Here is a 23,055-nt window from a genome sequence, read left to right on the forward strand (position 1 = left end):
CAGTAAAAAAGCATTTTGTAAGCATGAGAATTATCAAAAAGCATGGATCAGAAAACATCAATATCATCGAAGCTTAATATATGCCTGAATCATAATTAGAATTCTTGTATTCTATGTAAGAATGTTCAGAATTTAAGTGTGATTCTCTAAATTGTAATTCAGAATTCTAATTATTTACGAAATGCTAAGTAATATAGGATAGCTTTAAAATAATACTTTACCTTCAAAACAATTTTTTACGATGAAAACACTGCCTTCTTTTTCATTCCTTAATTTTCGAACTTTTATACTTTCTTAATTCCTTTTGAATTCAAGCAATTGACGTCTAATAAGTACAATTTTATAATTCTTTTCATGCTAGTTTTCGAAATAACTTTCGATTTCAGTGGCGTTGAGGTAGTACTGTGACTTAATACTATGTCCACTAATACTTACAAGTACTTAAAATGAATAGAAAATATGAACGAATAAAGAAGAGAATGTGACTGACAACAAATTGACTCTACAAATAGTGTCATTAAAGTGAATCTTCAACTAAACACTCACAATGAAGAATAATGTCTCTGCTCTATACAGGCACTTTCCGCTTTATCCACGGCCTGTAGCGTCAATAAGGCGAGCAGCAGCTTGTAGGAAAATAGACACTAATAATTACGAAGATTCTCATAACTCACGTACATAACCGGTTTATTCTTTATAAAGACTACGAAAATTTCTACGTGATATGTGTATATGTGTACAAATAGCGTTTACTGTATAACGACATTCTTTTTTATTAATTTTTTTATTATTAACTTCCCATTAGGAAGTTATTGATATTGGGTCGAAATTCGAATTCTCATCATATCTCTACGTTTCATGATATTTGCGAGCATACTGACCAATTTTTAGAATGATGTGTGAGTGTACGTACGTCAGAATTTTTTTTTGTTTTTGATATCTCAAGAACGGATTAAGATATCGACTTCAACCAAAGTTTATTTGAAAGATATTATGAAAAAGAAGATCTGAGTGAAATTGAAACAAATTCGATCGAGCCGTTTTTTTTTTATAACAAAATAACTAATAAAAAAATTAAAAGATTAGCTATTTAGAATACTTTTAAGCCAAACAATAACAATTGTATTCGAAAATGAAGTCAATAGTGACTAGACATTATTATTCACAACTAAATATGACTTTCATCGATGACATATTGCTTGTAGCAATATAAATTTGTCATAAACAATTAAAAATTGTATTTGTCGATTGACTAATGCGTATATCACACCGATTTGAATGCTTTCAATAAAATAATATTACTAATGAAGAAATATGACTCTCAAGAATCGCACATTGTTTATAACAATATGAATTTGTTATAAACAATCTAAAATTGTATTTATCGATTAAGTAATGTGTGTATCACATGGATTTGGATGTTTTCAACAAAATAATTTTATTTCTAACGCGATATGACACATAACAATTATGAATTGTTCATAACTATTTGAATTTGTTATAAACAATCACTAATGGGAAGTTCGTCATATTCGCATAGACAAAGTGCGCTCAGACTTATTTTTAAATATACATCCTGTCAATAATAAATAATGAAAAATGTGTGTTCTTCGTGAATAAGAAATCCCATATATTTATTCCGTACTTATAACAATATTATCATACAAGGATAACAAAAGTTTTTTTTAAATTTAAAGCACTTGTATTTTAGAGCCGTATTGAACATTGCGTTTGACTACAATTCAGTGACAACATTGAAATGATACATTAATTGAATTTAAAAGTAATTTAATGTTTTGTAGAGTTCATTATTTTTATTACTTATTAAATACGGTATGAATAATGACGATATGTCGTACCACCTGGTAAACGACCTGAGCTATGGGATTCGTATGAAGATCGATAACCAGGACCTGAACCAGACGATGATCTGAAACGTCTTTCAGTTGAGTACGTTCCACGGGGTCCATCCTCAGTCTGAATTGATATTTCCGATGCTGTACGTCGTGGATAATTATAATTATCAGATGAACTTGATGTGTCCGTATAACTGTAGCTGTATTGTTCTTGTGCTGATCTCATATTGATATCAGGATAGTCACGAATGATGTAGTGCCGTGGCGTCTGAATAAAATGAGTCAATATACATGATAATGAGTTTAAACTTACTTAAACATAGTCATCGAGTAGTATTTATCTACCTATAAATAACTTATTGTTACGAACTATGAAAAAAACAAAATTCACCACACAGTTCATAAATATAATATTAAAAAGCTGTTGTATTGCATCAAGCATAAGGTTCTACCAATTACGGATGTAACATAAGTATCAAAATATTTTTAAGTACTTATAAAAAAAAATAATGATAATAGTGCATGAAGGGAATAAAGATTATATGCTATGATTATAGAGTGCATATCGAAGTTCTCATATTTGGATACTCGAAGAAGTGAGTCCTATCAGACAGGGTTTCAAACTGAGCACATATTTTTTTTTTTAATAAAGTAATACTTCTGAGATGTAAAACCAACGTAAATGGCTTGCAATCCGGTTATTTATGAAAATATTATTTTAAGTAAATATTTATTTTTGAAATTTTACTTTTTCACATTAATCGACTATACAATTGCTTGAATAAAAAAATTCATGACTAAACCTACTCAAGACATCCTGTGGTTTTGTGTAGTGAACTCTAATAATTTTTGTGGTATTCAAAAAGAACTCAAGACTTAGTCACAAACACATGAAGATTAAACATTGCTAACATTCTTGTGTGGACTCGATTACGTAAATCAGATTTATTCTATTTAAATTTTTTTTTTCAAGAAAACTTTTCTTGTATTCGTCACATGTGCCTAAAATATCGTATTACTACCGTAATACGATTCATAGTATTTTACTTATGATCTTTCAGAAATGATACAGATCTAATTTTACCGACGCTAAAAATTCAACACAGAATTTTATTATGACTTATTATTTTTTATTGTAATGTAAGTCTTCATCGAAAATTGTAGTACTCATCACTGTAAAAAGTAAATTGAAAATTCAACAATTTCAACTTGTAACTATACATTTAATTTTCTAAACACTGTCAATAACTTTTTATTTCATGAACAATCGTAAGATAGGTCTACATTTTGTACGAATATTCAATGATGTAGAATAAAATTCGATGTTTTAGCTGAACTTTAATAAATTTGATTAAAATTTACTCATGAAATTGAAAATTGATCTGTACTGACTGAAAATCACAATGCATGTGTTAAGTATTTTTCAATGTCCTCATTAAAACACGCTTAATGTCGGTAAGTTGATAACCTCAAAAGTTTTTTGTGGATATCTCTGCACAATCTTGAGTATAAATAGATATTTATATTTAAATAAATAACACAATAATAGATGTAATTACATTTTTTGAATTCCAACAATGAATTCTTTTAATCACCAAAACATTTATTGTGAAAACATTTAATTCAAATTACTTTTTGAATAAGTTAATAGCCGAGTGGGTTGAGACACCTGATTCAAATGTGCATGACTCGGCGGTCGTAAATTCGAATCTAACTCCGAACCATCTTTACTACAATCGAAATATTTTGCAGAATTTTTTTTTTTTTTTTGTACAATCTATAATGTTCATTCTATAATAATATGTCGGGCCTCCGGGGTTACAAAGGTGTTTCTGTCCTTTAGGATATGTCGCGTAACAACGGGGGCAGATTATGGTTCGTCGTGCCCCATTTTCGTACTGCCCTATATGGTAGTCTGAATGTGAGCACTTCGAACACGCCGAGCGCGAGACGCGTGAGCGATCGCCGACCAAAGCGGATAAAGTTGGTGCTACGGGAGGTCAAATTCCGAGCCCTGTGCCCTGGGGGGAGCGTGACATCCGTCCCCAATAAGATGTCAGTCAAAGGCATTTTTACAATCTTTTAAATTTGAATCTTTAAATGTATAATCTTACTGATTGTTAATCAAATTCTATGATGCCCAGATTTTTTATCTAATGATCATTTTAAAAATAAGCTTTATTCTTTTAATCTTTTAAAATTGGTTTTTTTTATTTTCAATCATTTAATATTCAATCAAATTATAAAAATTTTTCTTTTTTTAATGTTTATCATTTCGTTGAACAGTCAACTTAAGAAATTAGGACTGGTAAGTTATCTTGCGTCGGTATAGTAGAAAAAAAAATTCAACTAGTGTCACTGTTTTCTAATAGATGACAGTAATTACACTGTTTTCAATCAAAAATTAAAAATACTTATATGACTTTAAATTTTGAATTGTTTAATAGCAACTTTACTTACAAAAAATAAATATTAGATTGATCTTCTTGAAATGGAGCATAATTTTCTTCAAAACCAATTACTTATATCGATATTTTTCATCGTTAGAGATATACCACATCAAGTTATATTGAGTTAATTTCTTTACAATATCAATTACACAATTCAAAATAATAAAAAAATACTTTACTTTTAAATTGAATTTTTCTTCAATATATTTCCTTTTTTTGTTTCATCAATCATTTAAGTTACTGAATTACTTGCTATTTCTTCAGTTAGTTTGTGTTTTAATTGACTATCAGTAAGACAGTCTTCTAGTATTATCGTAATTATAAATAAAATAAAATATATTATTTGTATCATTAATTTACGCTTAGTTTGACTTTTCTAATAAAGTTAGTTTCTTCCATTGTGTAATGAAATTTTTTAAACAGGTTTTTTTTCAATATAATTTTTATTTCAAACTCTTTTTTCATTAATGACATATTTTTTAAAAAACAAAATAAATTTTCACACAAATAAATTATATATTAAAGAGAAATAAAATTAAGATCCTATTAAATTTTTATTATTACTCACTTTAGTTCACACGACAATTAGTTTTAACACAAAAAAGTAATTTTTTGGGTAAATATTAAAACAGATTTAATATATACATATTCATAATTCTAAATTGAATTAAATTTCATTTTTCAGATCGATTAATAAACATAATTTGTGACAGTGACATTGAATATTGTAGAATAATGAATGAAACTACACGACAAAATCATTCTCGAGCAATTCAACATACAATTGACTTGTACATTAATAATTTACAAGAGTCCTCGAGAAATGGAAGGTACTTATATAATTTGTTAATTTATTCAATCATTTTATATTAAATTTAAATAATTTGTTATAATATCAATTTATATATAGGATGACATTGTCAGAATATTTGTAGGCAGTAGTTGAACGCACAAATATTCGACGGGAGCTGAGACAACGTGGCTCATATTTGGAAGTGTAGAAAACCAAAGTTAAAGAGATATCAGCAAATGTAAATTTTCTTGAATATAAATAAAAGTTATACTTATAACTTCAGGAATGATTTTTGAATTCTTTAATTGACCCTGATTATTTTATTTTAAAATAATTGAATTGAGTAGTGATTTATATTAAAATTTATTAACAAATTTATATTCATATTATATTTATATTTAAATTCAGTTAAATTAAGGTATTCATTAAAAATACTGATTTATTTTTATAAAAACTTAAGTAATAAAACTTTTTTTCTTCGTTGCACGAAAATCGTTTATGTTTATTAAAGAAGAGAATAATACTGACAGACATTATTTTTGAAGTTTTTCAACTTTTTAATAATTCAGTTTTCAAATTTTTTTCACTTGGATTACGTTATTACGCTAACATTAAGATAAAAATGTTATTATCATTAGATTATAAGCCTAAATATACTTATTTATGTAGTGGGAATTACATGACATTACATGAGCCAGAAAGAAGACTTTTTTTTGTATAAGTATTTTTAATTTTTGATTGAAAACAGTGTAATTACTGTCATCTATTAGAAAACAGTGACACTAGTTGAATTTTTTTTCTACTATACCGACGCAAGATAACTTACCAGTCCTAATTTCTTAAGTTGACTGTTCAACGAAATGATAAACATTAAAAAAAGAAAAATTTTTATAATTTGATTGAATATTAAATGATTGAAAATAAAAAAAACCAATTTTAAAAGATTAAAAGAATAAAGCTTATTTTTAAAATGATCATTAGATAAAAAATCTGGGCATCATAGAATTTGATTAACAATCAGTAAGATTATACATTTAAAGATTCAAATTTAAAAGATTGTAAAAATGCCTTTGACTGACATCTTATTGGGGACGGATGTCACGCTCCCGCCCTGGGCTGCAAAATCAAAATATGACATGTAGGCCTAGGTAAAACTGGCCAATTGAGGTTGGACTCGTAGTGGTATGTTGTAAAGCCTCGGGCTTGTTACGTGTATCCCTGTGCCTGCTCTATGGTGCAGGTGTACGCGTCCCGAGAAATGCCATCGCAAAGAGAGTAGAGTTATAATTTCCCAGAGTTATGCCCAAAGAGGCGAGATACTCAATTTACGTCCTTCGGACGGGGGAAGCATAGATATAATAATATGTCAACGATAAGTAAATTTTAAAATAATCGAAACATTTTTTTCTTTTATTTTTAATAAATAAATAATAGCGTCACTTTTGACTTGAAACTTTTGTCTCTTATACAGTGTCATTTTCAATAGATGTTGAGTAAATTTCAACGTGCCCATATGACATTTACTTCACGAATGGTTAGTAAAAATACTATACAATCGTCCATGTAAAAACTTCCTTTACATGTACATTAAAATTACTACAGAAATTTTTTACAGTGATTTTTTTCATTTTTTCAACACCCTCGATCGAAGCTTAGCCGAAGACAACAATCATGGAACCGCTGACGTAAACTTTAAAATAAATTATCGACAAAAAACATAACTGCTTTAGTTTCGTCGATAAAAATTATAGATATCAGCCATTTACTACTCACTCACACAATCATCACGAGATCTCGATAACTGCGTTCGATTCACTTGAAAGTTAACATAGTTATCCCTTGTCGGACATAGACACCTACGAAGAACGAATTTTGACTAAATCCTATCTAAAATATTTTTTTCACCGATCATTAATAATATATCAATACTAGCTGATACTCCCTGTCACTACAGTAAAAGTAGTCATAGTAACTGTTGACATGGTCATAGTTGCCATAGTCGCCTTTGTTATGCTTAACATTTGTACATACACCTTTTTTATGGGAAAAAATTCGCAACACGTTAGTATCAGGCGAATATAATAAAAAGTATGAACGTGCTTATGAATAACCTATGAAAATACCTCACAGTAAATTCAATGGTTAATTAATGGTTATAGTTAATATTCCGGAAACCCTGGAGGTCGAGATTAATCGGAATATCACGTAGGTAGTCTTATTTAGATAAAAAAGATGTTTTATACTCTTCAGTAATTGTCACCGCAACATGGACAATGTTTGAATATTCTATTATTTCCTATTGGTCCAAGAGCAGTATGAAATGTCATTAATTGGAAATAATTTTTACTATTGCTTATCAACAATTAAAATTTAGCAATGTGCATTTTTTGACCTTCCACTGCTTACACAGCAGGAACCGTTGGTTTTTTCAACAACAATGTAGATACTTTCTGAGTGGAGAATCGAATTTTATTACACTATAATACAGTAGAACTCCATTAATTCCCTATCAATTTTGTTTTAATTTTCACGAATAGGAAATTAAGTTAAACCCCCACCACTAGATAACAAAGTGAAATAGATAATGTCTCTATCTCATTCTCTCATGTTAACATAACCTCAAAAAATGAAAAGTACAATTTCATTAATAATGAACACCTTTTTATTTATGTTTGTTCTTTAAGAAACCATGAATTCCATCAAATAAGACACAAAGGAAACAGAATATTTAATAATAATCGAACATTAAATAAAAATGATAGACTAGATAGTTTTAGGCCATAACTGGATACAAAAAATAAAACATAAAACCAAATGATCAACAATAATTAATAAATATTACATAATAACGTTCATTTACCCTACCCCATGAGTTTTGAATGGTTTTTAATGCTACTCGATACCATGCCTCAGATATCCAGTGGACAGCTTCTCTTATTGTAATTTGTTTGACCGCTTGAACCAAAGATTTTCCTTCTTCAATTGAAGTTTCAAAAAGTTCATTAAATTTTGTTTATACAATAATTTTAAGTTGTACAAACAACCTTGATTCATAAGTTGTAGGATCGATGTAGTAATTGCAGGTAAGAACATAACAGTTATTCCATTTTTACTCATGATAGTGTTGTGTGCTGAACAATTATCCATTAATAATAGAGCATTTGATTCAAGTCCGACTAATTGTAAATAATTCGAAACAACTGGAACAAAATCATTTTCAAACTATTCTTTAAATAATAGTGCCGTCATCCAAGCATTTTTTTGATGTTTATAAATCATTGATAGAGACTCCATGTTTATCCGTCTAAAAACCATAGGTCTTGCAGTAATTAATCGTAATTCTTTCTTTAAAACCTTTTAAGCCTGATGAAGATGCTTCAGAGACAGCAGCAAGCGTTGTCTTTGGCATCATTTGGAAGTTTAAACTACTTTCATCACAATTAAAGACCTGATGAATTGTTAGTTTCTCTTTGTGTACATAATCCAGAATTGTTTATGTTAACTGTTTTTTGAAATGGATCAACAGCTTCAACGTTAGCTGACAATTTTTCTCCACACACACCAAATGCACGTATCCCACATCTTTTTTTTCAATTTCTTAGCCACCCGTTACTGGCTGTAAATGGTTCATTTATCTCCAACTTTTTGTGAAACTGTGAAATGATCCACGTTGAGGTTATGAGCCATATCACTTACAGAACATGTTTTATTAAGTTCTTGAATAGCATTTAGCTTTACTGAAATCATCACTGAATTATACTTTTTTTTCAACATAATTTAAAATTCTTACCACTACAACTAATTATAGCAACAAATAAATGCAATCTATAACAGCTATGTGATTGATAACACTAACCCTCATAATTACATATGTTCAGTCGGTATTAAAGGTTAACATACAGAAATAGGGGAAATATTACAAAGTGGTGGGAGTAACCTTAGCTCCGCCCATGGAGGGGAATAAGGAATTAACTAATAGGGAATTAATGGAGTTGTACTGTATTACAATTTCAGATTCATGTTTATTTTCATCGGAAAATTAAGGAATTTATTAACATCTACACTGAAAAAGATTTTCTCGAGAAGTTAACTATAATGTGTAGAAAAAATTTACTAAGCAGTTCGGTGAAGGTTCTCTACTGTCGGTTTTTAAGTAAATTTTACCTCAACATTTTTGTTCAAATTTTAACAGATTCTAAGGATATTTTTTACTGTTTTTTTTGTGTGAAATTTTCTACGGTAAAGATTTTTTTTTCACACATTTTATGCATCTTAAAAAATTATTCGCCATCAAAAACAACATCACTGGCACAAATATCATAAATTTAGTGAACAAACACAATAACTCAAAACACTTCTACGTTTTTTACACAAACTGACCAACTTGATCGTTCCTCGAAGAAGTTTAAGAAACTACTAAAATTGAATATGCAAGGACCTCAGATGTATCTAAAGAGTTCATCCTCTTAAATAAAAGGAAAATGATTTTTTTCGTCAGTTATGGGAGTTGAGGCTAGTTTTATTGCTGTATAGAATTTTTCCGAGCATAAACAAGACTACGCTGACGTGTTCATTTATAGTTATCCAAATAGAATGCATATGTGGAAATTTTAATCCTGAGCTTGGCATTTATTTAACTAGATGTTGTCCATTTTTTTAATAATGAGTAAAAGAACATCTTTTTTCACTTATTTGTAAGATTGAAGATTTTTTTTTGCTGGGAAAATTTTTTAAACGTACTTGGTAATATTTACCCGGATGGTTTTATAATAATTTACACGGGTAGTTTGTAAAATTTCTCAGATTCTAGAAGTATTACGCGATTAACCCGAAGTTAAAGGTAATTTTTTACGAATAATTTGCTCAGTGTAAGTTCTACATTTGTATTTCATCTTATGTTCAGCAAAGCAGGTGGGTAACAGCTAATTACATACATATATTCAGATTATATTTGTTGACATATGCTGCAACATTATATAACAGTGTAAAATATTTGTATGTCGCCATCTAATGACTATTAGACTAACGACAGTTTGTTAGTTCACGACGATTGCTTGACGATTAGATTGTTTATAGCAACGAGGTTAGAGTTTGTTTATCTCCAGTTTTTGAGTGAGACTTGAATTGACCGCACGGATTCTTTCTTTCTAATTAATTGCTGTCAATCTCTAATAAACTTTTTCATTATCATTTAATTTTCCGAAGTTGTTATTTGGTCTTATTTTACAATTTATATTCTGAGTCGATGTAATACACATATTACTCTAGGTATTTTTTACTTTCCAAGGACGGATGATTGCAATAGACTTAGTGTAGAGGAATTTAATGATCAGTTAAACAATTTTATCAGAGATAGAGACATTTTGATCATATTTAAAAATGAGTTAGGTTTATAAAACTGAATAATTTCGAAAATTCAGTTATCGTTGCTTGTAATGATTAAGAAATTGAGTTGTTCTTTATGTCATCGAAATATCCATGGTAGATTGAATCGTTTAGTGATCCATCTTCAGTTATCCTACACTGTTAAAATTTTTTGTAAAATTACAATTGTTTTATAAAACAAAAGATAAGTAAAATTACAAATCAGTGGATAGTAATACAAAATTAAAATACCATTTAAGTAATTTTCTAAAATTTGTGAGGAAATTTACTAATATCAGTTGTAATTTTACAGTCTTTATGTATAAATCCTACACGCATTGTAATTTTACTGAACCGTTTATCAGCTTGCAATATAAAGCATTTCGAATTCACAAACATTGTTTGTAATTTGATTTATTTCTCTTGTATGTAAAATTACAAAAAAAATTGTTATCGAAATTACAATGAAGTCAATGAAAGTTTAAAAATCTTTTTCTTATTCTTATGATTTTAGAGTTTCATAGTGTATTGTAATTTTACTAAAAATAAATCTGCTATAGCGGAAGTAAGTTATAAAAATTATTTTTTTTACTTTCTGGAAATGTAATGAATTATTGAGATACAAAATAAAAATACTTAATAGAAAGAAAAAAACAAACAATTAACAGAAATTAAAAATTATATATATTTTACTATAGTTTTTAATTTCTATTAATTGTTTTTTTTCCTTTTTTGGGTGTATTATAATACACCCATTAAACCACTACATTCTTTCTATGATTGTAATCATAGATATATCTTTTCACATCACCAATTCTTACTGAGTAAATGAAATTTTAAAAAGTGTTATATATATTTGTTGGTAGTGGTCAGTATCTGTTCATGCAAATGTGTATGAATATGTATATCAATGATTAGAGAACGTTTTTATTGTAACCTATAGAACACAATAACAGCATAGCATAGCCGTAAGCTTAAGCATAAACACAGCGCCTCTACTATAGACGCGCTATGTTTATTTTTCGAAAACATATCAAATTATTTATGGCTAAATGATTGAAACACGCCACGTGCAAGCACTGATACATATTTTTCCTTATCCCTTCTTTCTTTTCTTTACAAATGAAAATCAAGACGCTAAGACGTTATAAGTCAAGAGAATTAATAGAGGTGCAATCGTATTTTGTCACTCAGCAGGTCCAGTTAATATTCGTCGCTACAGTAAGATAAAAATTGGTGTGTTCATATTTAAAAGTGAAAATTTATAGTGTTCATTGTGAATAAAAGTGTATTACAATTATAGCAGAAACTGAAGATAAGAGATTATCGTCTTAGTGGTCGAAATCAAGTAAGTTCAATAAATTTATCTTCATTTTATTTAAACAAATCTGTACTAGAGAGTTTTACAAAGTTTTACAATGGAAGTTTTTCAAAATAGAGATATTATCGGAAGCATTTTAAGATGTACAGGAGTTTGATATCATTCAAAGAGGAAGTTTTACATATTTTATTATTTTTTTCGAATTGAGATGACTGCCCCGATTGTTTCGTAGTTCACTTGACTTAACTTTTCTCTGCTTAAAAGATTTTTAAGAAAGATTTTTTAGTTTTTCTGGCTATGTAAAAAATATGCATAATAGTTTTTTAACCAAGTTTTGTAGCATATATAAATTTTAACTAAATTAAAATGGGCTGAGGGTTTATACGTAAATCAAATAAATTTTATTTATCTCAAATAATTTTTTTCAGTTTTGATGAAAATTATCTTGCATTAAAATATGTTTCAGATTGTTAACGCGTCAATCAGTTTTTAATGTTTAATTTGTTTTATTAATTTTTTTGTCATGAAAACGGATGTTTGTTTAACTGTAAGATTATTTAAAGCTCTTAAAACGTCTTTATAATAAAGATTCTATAAGAATTAAAACATCATATTAAATAATAAAATTTCTTTTAATCATATGATATAATTAATAATTAATATGTTTTTTAATCCGATTCATGAATGCAAGTTTGAATTATTCATTATTTTTGTTTTCAAGTATAAAATAAGAAAGTCTATTTAAATTTTAGACAATATATAAAACAAAATTATTCTTGTAATATTTTTTATGCAAATTATGGTACTCAAAAATTTCTGTCTCTACGTCTTAATTAATGTAAGTTACGAATGTTATAATCCATAATTTCAAAGATTGATAAGTAATGAGAATGGAATTCAATTTTTCAATCTTTTTTTTTCTTTTACGTATAGGAAGAAATCACTGACGAGGAATTGATTCAGCGTGTACCTGTTGTTAATCCGGTGTTAATAATTAGAGGTACGTAATATGTTTATATTTTTATAAAACTTATAAAATTAGTTTTTTTCTGCAAAATAATTAATGTAATAAATGTTTTACTGATATTTTGATAACATTCTTTTTTTGATAAAAATTTTCAAAAGATAAATTATTTTTATGTTATCATAGAAGATTGAATTTTTCGAAATAAATTTATTGAATAAAATGTATTTATGTTTTTAGGGCAAGATTTACATCATCCTGCTAATATATACAATGTCGTCATTGACAAACAAATTATTGTACATGCTGGGTCATTTACTGATGGATTGTTGACAACTTTTCTTACTTATTATGTTTTTGGCATTGCTTATCCTCAAGAAATCGGGGGGACATTAGAAGCAATTCAACGGTGAGTGTTGAAATATTATATTATGCTTTAACTTTTAAGAATAACATTCTATACTTTCTTAATAACTATTAAAGTGTATCAATCACAATGTTTTTATTTGACTCCCATCAAAAATTGGATAGAACGTATAAAAAAAATTCTTAAAAATCTATTTTGCTTTTATTATGGATGGTCCAAACTTGCCATTTTTTTCTTTGATGTCATCACTTGCGTTTTCTCGACTTTTGAACCCCTGATAATTGCATTTTTTTGCTTTTCTTTTCTTTCTTGTTAAGATTAATTTCTGTTTCTATCTATATTTCAGATTATTTCTTAAAATCTGTCCTAGCAAAGGGACAAAGCGAGGGGGAAAGAGGAAGGCGACAAATATTCACCCCAAAGTCACGAAGCTGATTCAGGCTATTGAGCCGTATATGGTAGATGAATGTGCATAATGCATTATTATATTTAATTATATAACATAATTAAAAAATTACTGCTATTTTACTAGTTTACGATACTATATTACATTACATTGAATGATTTTTTATGTTCCTAAAATTACTTTTTCTATGATGCTTAAAAGATCATTATATTCAATAAATAATTTTCTTAATATAAAATAGAAATTATTATTGTTTGATATTTTTATTATAAACCTATAACTTGAATCAATAAAGAGGTGCAGGACACCCCTAAGACTTTCTACTATTTTCGAGCTCAAAGCTTAAATAGTTCAATATTTTGTGATTTCCTCGAGCTGAGTTATTGCAAACCTCGTAGTATAATAATAACAAAACGTATTGAAATTACGAAGTATTTTTAGCATAATTTTATGATTTTATTTTGGTAGGTAGAACTTGATTGTCCTCCTACCTGGTGCCCGAATTTATTAGAAATTGTATTTTGATTAATTATAAATTTTTATTAACATTAATTCAGTTCTATTAACGTTACATATATTATGTTTACTCCACTTAAAATTAATTTCTTTTTAATGATAGACATTGCGCTGAAGAACAACAGTCAACGCAGATTGAAAACCACTCTCTGTCTATCGTTACAAATGTAAAGGAATTATGTAATCGAATATTCAGTAACAGACAGTGGAGAATTGATAAAAGCACAATACAATCAACAAGTTCACAAAATATATTAGAAGACACGCCCACAATTACCGGAAATCAATGCACGAGAAAATGGTTTTCCAAAAAACTCAAATTTTCAGTAAAATTTTCTCCATTTTTAGAGTATAACTTTAATATTTTTATAAATAGTAATGATTGGCATGTGAATAACTATATTTCAGCGCCATGATACTGTTATGGCAACTCTTCATGCAAATGCACAAGGAGAGCTGATACCCAAAGCACTACAGAAAAAACGTTTTAATGAAAAGCAGAGGAGAGCTATCACTTCAATTACTCTTATTTATGCCAAGCATAAATTGCCGCAATTGTCGCCATATTATTCTTATGTCACAACGAGACACTACCGTGTCTCTGTTAAGGCTGGGCTGTAGACAGATTTCCCCCTAGAAAGTTCTTAACAAATTTTTCTCTACAAATGACGGCGTCAAAAATGGATGAATTTAGTTAATTTAGGACTCAATCGAAGGCTTATTTTATTCTTCACATCGGAAAACAACAATATAATACAATTAATTACGTCATCATAATTAAAAATGGAGATGAAGATATGCACTCATTTTTCACTAGATTTTAGAGGTGTAATACAACACAATACATTTGTATGACGATGTGCTAGCTCCGTGGTCAGAGCGCCAGTTTTTTATTTTGCCGAACAGGGTTCAAACCCAGTTTGTCATTTATATGATTTTTCTCGGGCCATCGTGAGCGGGAGGAAGACCTCTTCGGAGAGCCGGGTGATTGTATCGACGACACAGATTTTCTGCGTAAGATCCCGATCGTAGGGATAGGGGGGGGCAGTATTGTAAAACGTGTGCCGTATTTCATTCCAACGAATTAATTAGTTAAGAAAGTTAATTATCAATGAACCTAATTTATTTATTTATTTGTTTATATAACCAAAAAAATTATCACTAAACTTAAATAAAATTGTTTGTCGGTTACGTAGTTATCACAGCTAACGTTACTAAATTTTCAGGTGCTGTGGAACACTAAATTTTCTGGTGCTGCTAAAGTAATTTTCAAAATACTGGAAGATAAATTTTCTTATGTAACTTATAATTTTTGTATGTTGATCATTACTTTTTACTTTTCAGTAAGTTTGAACTCACATTCTTGAGCAGCACCGTAATTTCTGAATGGATTTTTTAAAAAAATTAACGAAATTTTTTCTCCGTGTACTATCTTTTTAAATTAATTATCTTAAATAATTGGCCACACTCCTTTATACAAAATAATGTGTTTAATTATTTTGTAATATTCTTCAAATTGACAAAAATTTCTCTCAACATACTCATTATTTTCTTAACGTTAAATTCGTAATGTTATCAATAATTTATGATCATGTTAATTTTAATTTGATGAAGTATTCTACAAAAATTACGAAAGAAGCAATAAAAAAATTAATGTTACTTTGAAAAGTTTTACCAACGAGTAATAAATCATTTGTATCTCATGTTTGTGTCTTTTATCGCAATTTATCAAATCGCAATACAATAATTCAATGAATTAATTGTACGTCAAGACATAACACTATTGATGTCTCGTATGCTTCTCTTTCTTCTAATTATCCGAGTCGAAAATTTCATTGGTTACATTGCTTTTTAAAAATATAACTAATGTAAAAATAATTTTAATTGAATTTGATTTTTGATATTTAAGATTACATTGCTTTAACATTTTATTCTTCACATGATATCCTTTTCTGTAGTAGCAATGTCAATTCAATGTTACCAAGGAAAAGAAAGAAGCAATGTAAAAATGATAAAAGCAATGTAATCATAATACATTGAGAAACATGAAAATAAATTTAGAACTACATTGGTATTGACATTGGTTACATTGCTTTTTTTATTTTTGGTGTTCTCTTCTGGTCACTCATCCATCTACTTACCGGCCTAAATGTTGCTTGACTTGAAGATCGTGCGTACCGTTCGATTCCGTTAACGATTATAAAATATTTTAACAATAATGTAACAAAGTACAGAATTTTATTAGATAAGATTGCCAATAATATAGGATGGCTAATAATATCAACGAAATCTTTTGTTTAAAAGTCTTTATATCTTATAATTAGAAACGTGTAAGAAATGACTACAATGTTAATCAAATGGGTGATGTCTGCAATTTGCAATTCAGTGTTACATAGATAATGATTGTAGGATATTTGGATTAGCAATGAACGACTGTCAACAAAAGTACTTTGTTCTAATTTCATAGATTCTATTGCTTTTCATAGTATGTAGTTAATTAAAATATTTCTTTTTTGGCAAATTGCTTCTTCAATTATAACGTAAAATGGAAACTATACTATGTTATATATTTATGCGTTAGATATTACTATTTAACTAATTAATATAGAATTTCAAATAATTTATAAGATAATTTGTAATTATTCAAAAAATTTTTGATTTTTAAATGGAAATTTCCATTACATAATTCATTAATTTACTTTGATAATATTTCCATGTTCTTTTTTGATTTTGGTGATATTGCCAGAAACTATTATCAATGTAACCAATGTAAACTCAAGATCTACGCATAAAACCTTAAAAATCTTACTTTTATATTGGTAATATTGCCATATATTAATTTAACATTGCTTATACCATTTTCAATGTACACGGAGAAAAAATTCCAATAAAAATTACCGTGCTCAGCACAACAATCCACGCGCAAATGTCAATTCCCTAAAAAATTAAGACAACCTTCAAAGAAAAATTAGTAATCCTTTTAAAATTTTTATTATAGATTCAATATTTATTAAGAAGAGTAAAAGTAAAAATTCTTATGCAGCACGGTAATGTTCGATAAATATTAATTTTTATTCAAACTTTAAACAAAAATTAGTAAGTGACTAGAAAAAAATGAGAATCTGTATATAATTTATTATGATCCGTGTGGTAGGAAAAATTCGGGTGCTCTCCTATAATTTTTTCTATTCTCGAGAGTTTCCGTGCTGGGTCGGGAATCTTCGAATTATCGGTCCAACACAATCTTTCTTTGTATTGTAAGACCGTTCACACAATCAAAAACATAAGCCGTAAAACGTACAATTTAAGACGTACGCGTGCATACTAACATCATAATAAGTTAAAAATTGGTTTGTACGCATGCGTACATCTTACGGCTTTTGTTTTTGATTGTGTGAACACCCTTAGTGCTATAGTTACTTTTTCCATATTGTAAACAAAGATGACATTCATATTTTTCGTTACGATTCAATATTGGCGGCAACACGTTATATCTTAACAATTTATGATAAGCTTAAACGGATTGACGCGGTGGACTCATGGGTAAGCGTCAGCTTGACACACGATGGGTCGCGGGTTCGAGTCCCGGCCGAGACAAAAGTCATTTATATGATTTTTCTCGGGCCACCGTGAGCGGGAGAGGAAGATCTCTTCGGAGAGCCGGGTGGTTGTATCGACGACACAGGTTTTCTGCGTAAGATCCCGATCGTAGGGATAGGGGGGGGGGCAGTATTGTAAAACGTGTGCCGTATTTCATTCCAACGAATTAATTAGTTAAGAAAGTTAATTATCAATGAACCTAATTTATTTATTTATTTGTTTATATAACCAAAAAAATTATCACTAAACTTAAATAAAATTGTTTGTCGGTTACGTAGTTATCACAGCTAACGTTACTAAATTTTCAGGTGCTGTGGAACACTAAATTTTCTGGTGCTGCCAAAGTCATTTTCAAAAAACTGAATGATACATTTTCTTATGTAACTTATAATTTTTGTATGTTGATCATTACTTTTTACTTTTCAGTAAGTTTGAACTAACATTCTTGAGCAGCACGGTAATTTTTGTATGGATTTTTAAATAAAAATTAACGGAATTTTTTCTCCGTGTAAGAATGATCTTAACAATGTAAAGTAAAATTTTTTAGCAATGTATCCAATATGAAAGTAATATTATAACAATGTAATCAATGTAAGACCCATCGAAATTTTTCGACTCGGGTAGTTATGAGATTCTCGTTACTTTTTTTGCATAATGCATAAAATTACGTGTCATAACAATAAATTAAGAAGGATTTGAATAGTAATTTACTACATTAAATGAATTGTAAATTTATTTTAGTAGAAGTAAAAATTACGCATAATAAGAATTCGAATACATAGCATAGATTCGGTTTCTCATTGTTTGTAACAAATGCAATCGTAATAAACAAGAGGAGTAGCCCCTATGCATTTTATGCGGTTTGTAACTTTATTTCAGTAGAGAAAAAATTACGCGTTGCAAGAATTCAAATATATAGCATAAATTCGGTTACTCATTGTTTATAACGAATTTAACCGTTATAAATAATTTACATGAACGAATCGTGGCCTAAAACCTTGGTAACAACCTTCTTTACGTGCCTGCAAGGGTTAGTTGCAATCGGATTAGTCATTTTGGAGATTAGCGTTGCCGGAGATTCAGACAGACACTAGAAATTTCTATTTTATTCTTAATTAAATATCATTTTTCATATTTAAAAATAATCCATAAGTGAATCATATTATTCATATCTTTCATGAATATTAACGAACGACAGATATAAACCATTTATTCACTCAATTTACACATTAGTAGTATACCTATATTTATCGTAAAAAAATCTTGGCCACGAAAGAGAGGTTTGTGTCAAATGGCATTTAGATAAGACCAACAAAAAAGAGGCTAGAAATTGAATTGAAATTGCGGAAAACGGAGTTAGGGGTGTGGCCTATTCTGTATCTCAATAAGTACTCACTGAATGAAACTGATTTTAAATTTAAATGAAAACGATCAGTCATTATTACTTGTATATCAAAAATTATGCCGTAATTTTAATTAGTTAGCGAGATATTTACAATTAAACATTGCGTCGTGACGACACGAGCGAACTTTTCAGTATAGAGTAGCGTGTTACTCGGCACTGTAAATTTAAGCTGCTAGAGCACGTTAGTTTGACGAAGGGCAATAGTTGGATGGGCAAAAAGTTCAGGTGACGTAGCGTCGAGTATCTACCGCTACTATAGATATACATACATGTAATATATTTTTAAAATACGAATACCAATAATATATTTACTTGAACACTTAGTATTGAATCCTTTAATTGATTGAAATATTTTTATCAACTTCGATGAATTCTTTTTCCGAAATATCTGATCTAAATCTGATCATACTTCAGAATACTTGAAATAATTATCAGTCGAGTGGTCCTGACTAAAATAATCTATTGCGACAGATAAAATTGTTTTACAGGATTTGTACGAGGATCTTGATTTTTGATTTCTAATTTGTAGATATACATTACAGAAAACATTATTATTTACTTTAACTGACACATGTATTATTTCAAATCAACTTAATGTAAGTTAAATAAATTACAATTAACAAATCTTCAATCAAATCAGGTCGACATTTCATACTACGCGGTAAGCGGTATTTTTACAACGTGCAATGTGCCCGAGTCGAAATATTGGGCCTGGTTTGAATCTTCAAAGCCTCAATTCCTTCGATAATATATATGCCGCCCAACATTATGTTATTTGTTAAAATCTCCAGAGTCTACTTTTACACTTAGAAGACTTAAATCAGCACTTTAGATATTTTGGAATACTGGTTAAGGTCTCTAAGTTCTATATTTTCTCATCTAAATATAAAAATATTAATTCAATCCTGCAAAATCGAATAGATGTTTCAATTATAAACATAAAATGGTGGAATTCTTATAAAACATATGTTTTACTAAGTTTAATTATTCAATAATTTATTTTTACTTCATGTTATTTAGTTGCCTGAAGAATTTCCTATTGCAAATTCGCGAACTCATACAAAAATTAGTGTCAACCACGAAATATATCTATCATCTGATACAGCAGTGTACATAATTCAGAAAAGTAAGACTCAGTCATCACTAGATTAGAAATATGCAGTCAAACTTACTCTAATGGAAATACATGGTAAAAAACTTAAAAATTATTGTGCACTCGGAAAAGTTGGTGATCGACCCAGAATTGACCCTGAATTGTTCGAAGCTCTCTATGGTGAGTGACGTTGTCAATATAATATTGGTCGTAAATTTCTCCTTAGCATTAATAATATTCTGAATTATAATTTGTTTACAGAATGGTTAAATGCGTATTTTTCTGAAGATGATCAAATAATAAAATCAGATTATATTCAATATATAAATAAATTATTCAGGGAATCTAAGGAAAAAGAAGAAAGATAATGCTGAAAAAGTAAAGAGTACCACAAATAAAGAATAAAATAATTTATTTTCAACGTAATTAACAATTCTCCTTATATTAAAATTGAGTAAAAATAAATCGAAAAAACCATTATAAAAGGTATTTTTTAATGTTTTCAAACAAAATGACTATTATAGTAATTGTTGATTAATATTTATAAATTATATTTAAGTTTTCGTATCTAACGTTGTGATGTTACAACTTTATGTACGAAAATTTTTAAATATTAATTAATAACCATAATAATAGTCAATTTGTGAATTTCAAATTTTTTTGAACATCAGACCTATCAGGCTTGAACCAGAATTTCAGTTTCCTATGCACTGTACTTGTAGATGTTTAACAGTGTTTCAAAAACCTAGTTTAAATCATTGCAAGAAAAAAAGGGACATTCGTGACGAGTTGAGGATTAAACCAGGCTTGAAATTCCATATAAATAAATGACCCTAAGTACTGATTTTATTCTTCTGAGTCTACCGGCAGAATTAGTAGATGTATAAGTTTTGTAGATTTGAACCAGGCTGTCATTCTTGACTCGGGTGCACAGGAATTTTTACCTTCACCCTGCAGTGTCACCAAATGACCATAAAATTCAGGGCGATTTTTTTTATACATTTCTTTGCGCGTGACAGTTAACAATTAAGGAATGGTAATTTTTACTCCATGGGAATTTTTATTTCAAGAGTGATTTAAGACGTATACTACTATACATGGAGAAAAATAGTAAGGTTCGTAACGCTTTCCCTAAAGTTATAAAACCTTTACAAATAACGAAAAAGAATTCGGGGGTTTATCATTTTAGTGAATTGAAATAGAACTTTAAAGTAGAAGAATTTTTTTTGTCTCATATTTAGTTCAAAGAATTTATTATCGGCGTGTGGATTTCTGAATATTGGAAAGTGTATATCACTCGCCGTTTTTTTTTTCTTATTCGAATATTCTTGTTTACAAAAGAAGTATTAGAATAGCTAAGCGGGTTCAAATGAAGGTTTAAGTCATATGGATACGAGTAGTTGGAAGCCCGAATCCTCGAGTAAAAATAATTTGTTAGGACGTAAAAATTAAATTCAAATTGTCTAACTAACTTTAAAAACGTTCTTTCAATGATAGCTTACTCATAACGTTGATGAAGAAAATATTTGTAAATGCTATAGTGATCAGAAATTACTTTTGAATTATAACTTTTCTTTCTGTTAACAATATGTACTCAAATTTGTAATCATACTGCTTACAGTCAATGTGTTATCTAAGAAAGATTGAATTAACTTAAAAACAGTTTATGAGTAATTCTCTAAGAATTCTACAGTAATATTGTGATAGGAATGAAGTTTTTTGAATTTTTTTTCAGAAAATTTTTTCAATTTAATGAAACATCATTTTTTTTTTTAATTTTATTTTATTAATAAAACGATATATTAGTTTCAATATAATACTCTGATCAGAATTTATACCATGATGGTTTCTGAAGATTTAAAATAATATTGATACGGTTGCTCATTGGTGTAATGGTAGGGATTAACGTACCAATATTTCTACGTTCTCTTGAATTCAATTTTTGTGCTGATAATTGAGGAGTCACTTGCATTCCATGTTTGTGAGGTATTTTTTCTGTACTACAAATTTTTTCATGATGAGATGATGATGAATGATGTGTGTAAGTAGAAATTTTCCCTTTTTCAACACTTGCACTCTGCTCAGATTTTGGTGTGTGATTTTTTTTCTGACCCCAAACAGTGAAAGGATCCGGTATTTGAGACGGCCGTGGAACATATGGTACTTTCTCCCATGGAAAAAACTCTTGTTTCTAAAAATATATTGCGTAAATTTTCAAACACATTTTTTTAAATTCAAACAGAGATTCTCTAATTCATACACTACAATATGAGTTGCAGAATAAACAGCATGCACTGATGTTGTTTTCGATATAAATATGACTATGGACAGACTAAAAAATAAAGGATAAACGACTGAAATTCTGGTGATAATTATGAAATAAGCAAGTGGAAATAAAGATAGTCAGCCTCCGCATAAAATTTACTATATTTTGAGTAAAAATTTTTTTCCAAACAACATTATTGTAAAGTATGAATTTCATTATACTTTTAGTTATTTAGTAAAATTTATGTCTATTAGAAGTTTTACATCTATATGTTCCTTAATTTTTAAGTTTAACAATGATTAGTGATAAAATAACAATAACATTAAAATAACGTATCGTTTATTCTAATAATATCTAACGATTCCTAACGTAATATAAATATAAAGAACTACTTGTATACAGATCGTCAATAAAAGACGATATATTCTGTAACAGCAACAGATTTTCAGTTTGTTTCTGTGACAGATTTTTTTCTATAGTGTCCACCAAAAAAAATTTGTTTGTAATTGTAACAATGAAACATGTGTGACAGTTACAAATTTGATTCTATAGCTATTGTAGAAGAGGAAAAGCCCGAATAGAATTTATCTTGGGCATACCTAAAGTTTCATAAGGCCTCTTATTGGAAAATGTTTAGATTAGCCTAAATCAGGC

At 28.7% G+C, this 23,055-nt stretch overlaps 1 protein-coding gene and 1 long non-coding RNA gene across 5 annotated transcripts in view; one reads left to right on the top strand and one right to left on the bottom strand.

The window, feature by feature from the left end:
* The window catches only part of LOC118071093 (uncharacterized), a 76,578-nt gene that overhangs the window by 38,002 nt on the left and 15,521 nt on the right, over positions 1–23,055 (bottom strand). The gene's annotated exons all lie outside the window — the stretch shown is intronic.
* Positions 4,860–5,332, top strand: LOC118071095 (uncharacterized). The gene is made up of 3 exons (XR_004690850.1): positions 4,860–4,922; positions 4,992–5,136; positions 5,217–5,332. It is a non-coding gene; the product is annotated as an uncharacterized lncRNA (long non-coding RNA).

Source organism: Chelonus insularis, unplaced genomic scaffold, assembly GCF_013357705.1.
Source record: "Chelonus insularis isolate UGA/USDA-ARS -01 unplaced genomic scaffold, ASM1335770v1 contig_71_pilon, whole genome shotgun sequence".
Classification (NCBI taxonomy): domain Eukaryota; kingdom Metazoa; phylum Arthropoda; class Insecta; order Hymenoptera; family Braconidae; genus Chelonus; species Chelonus insularis.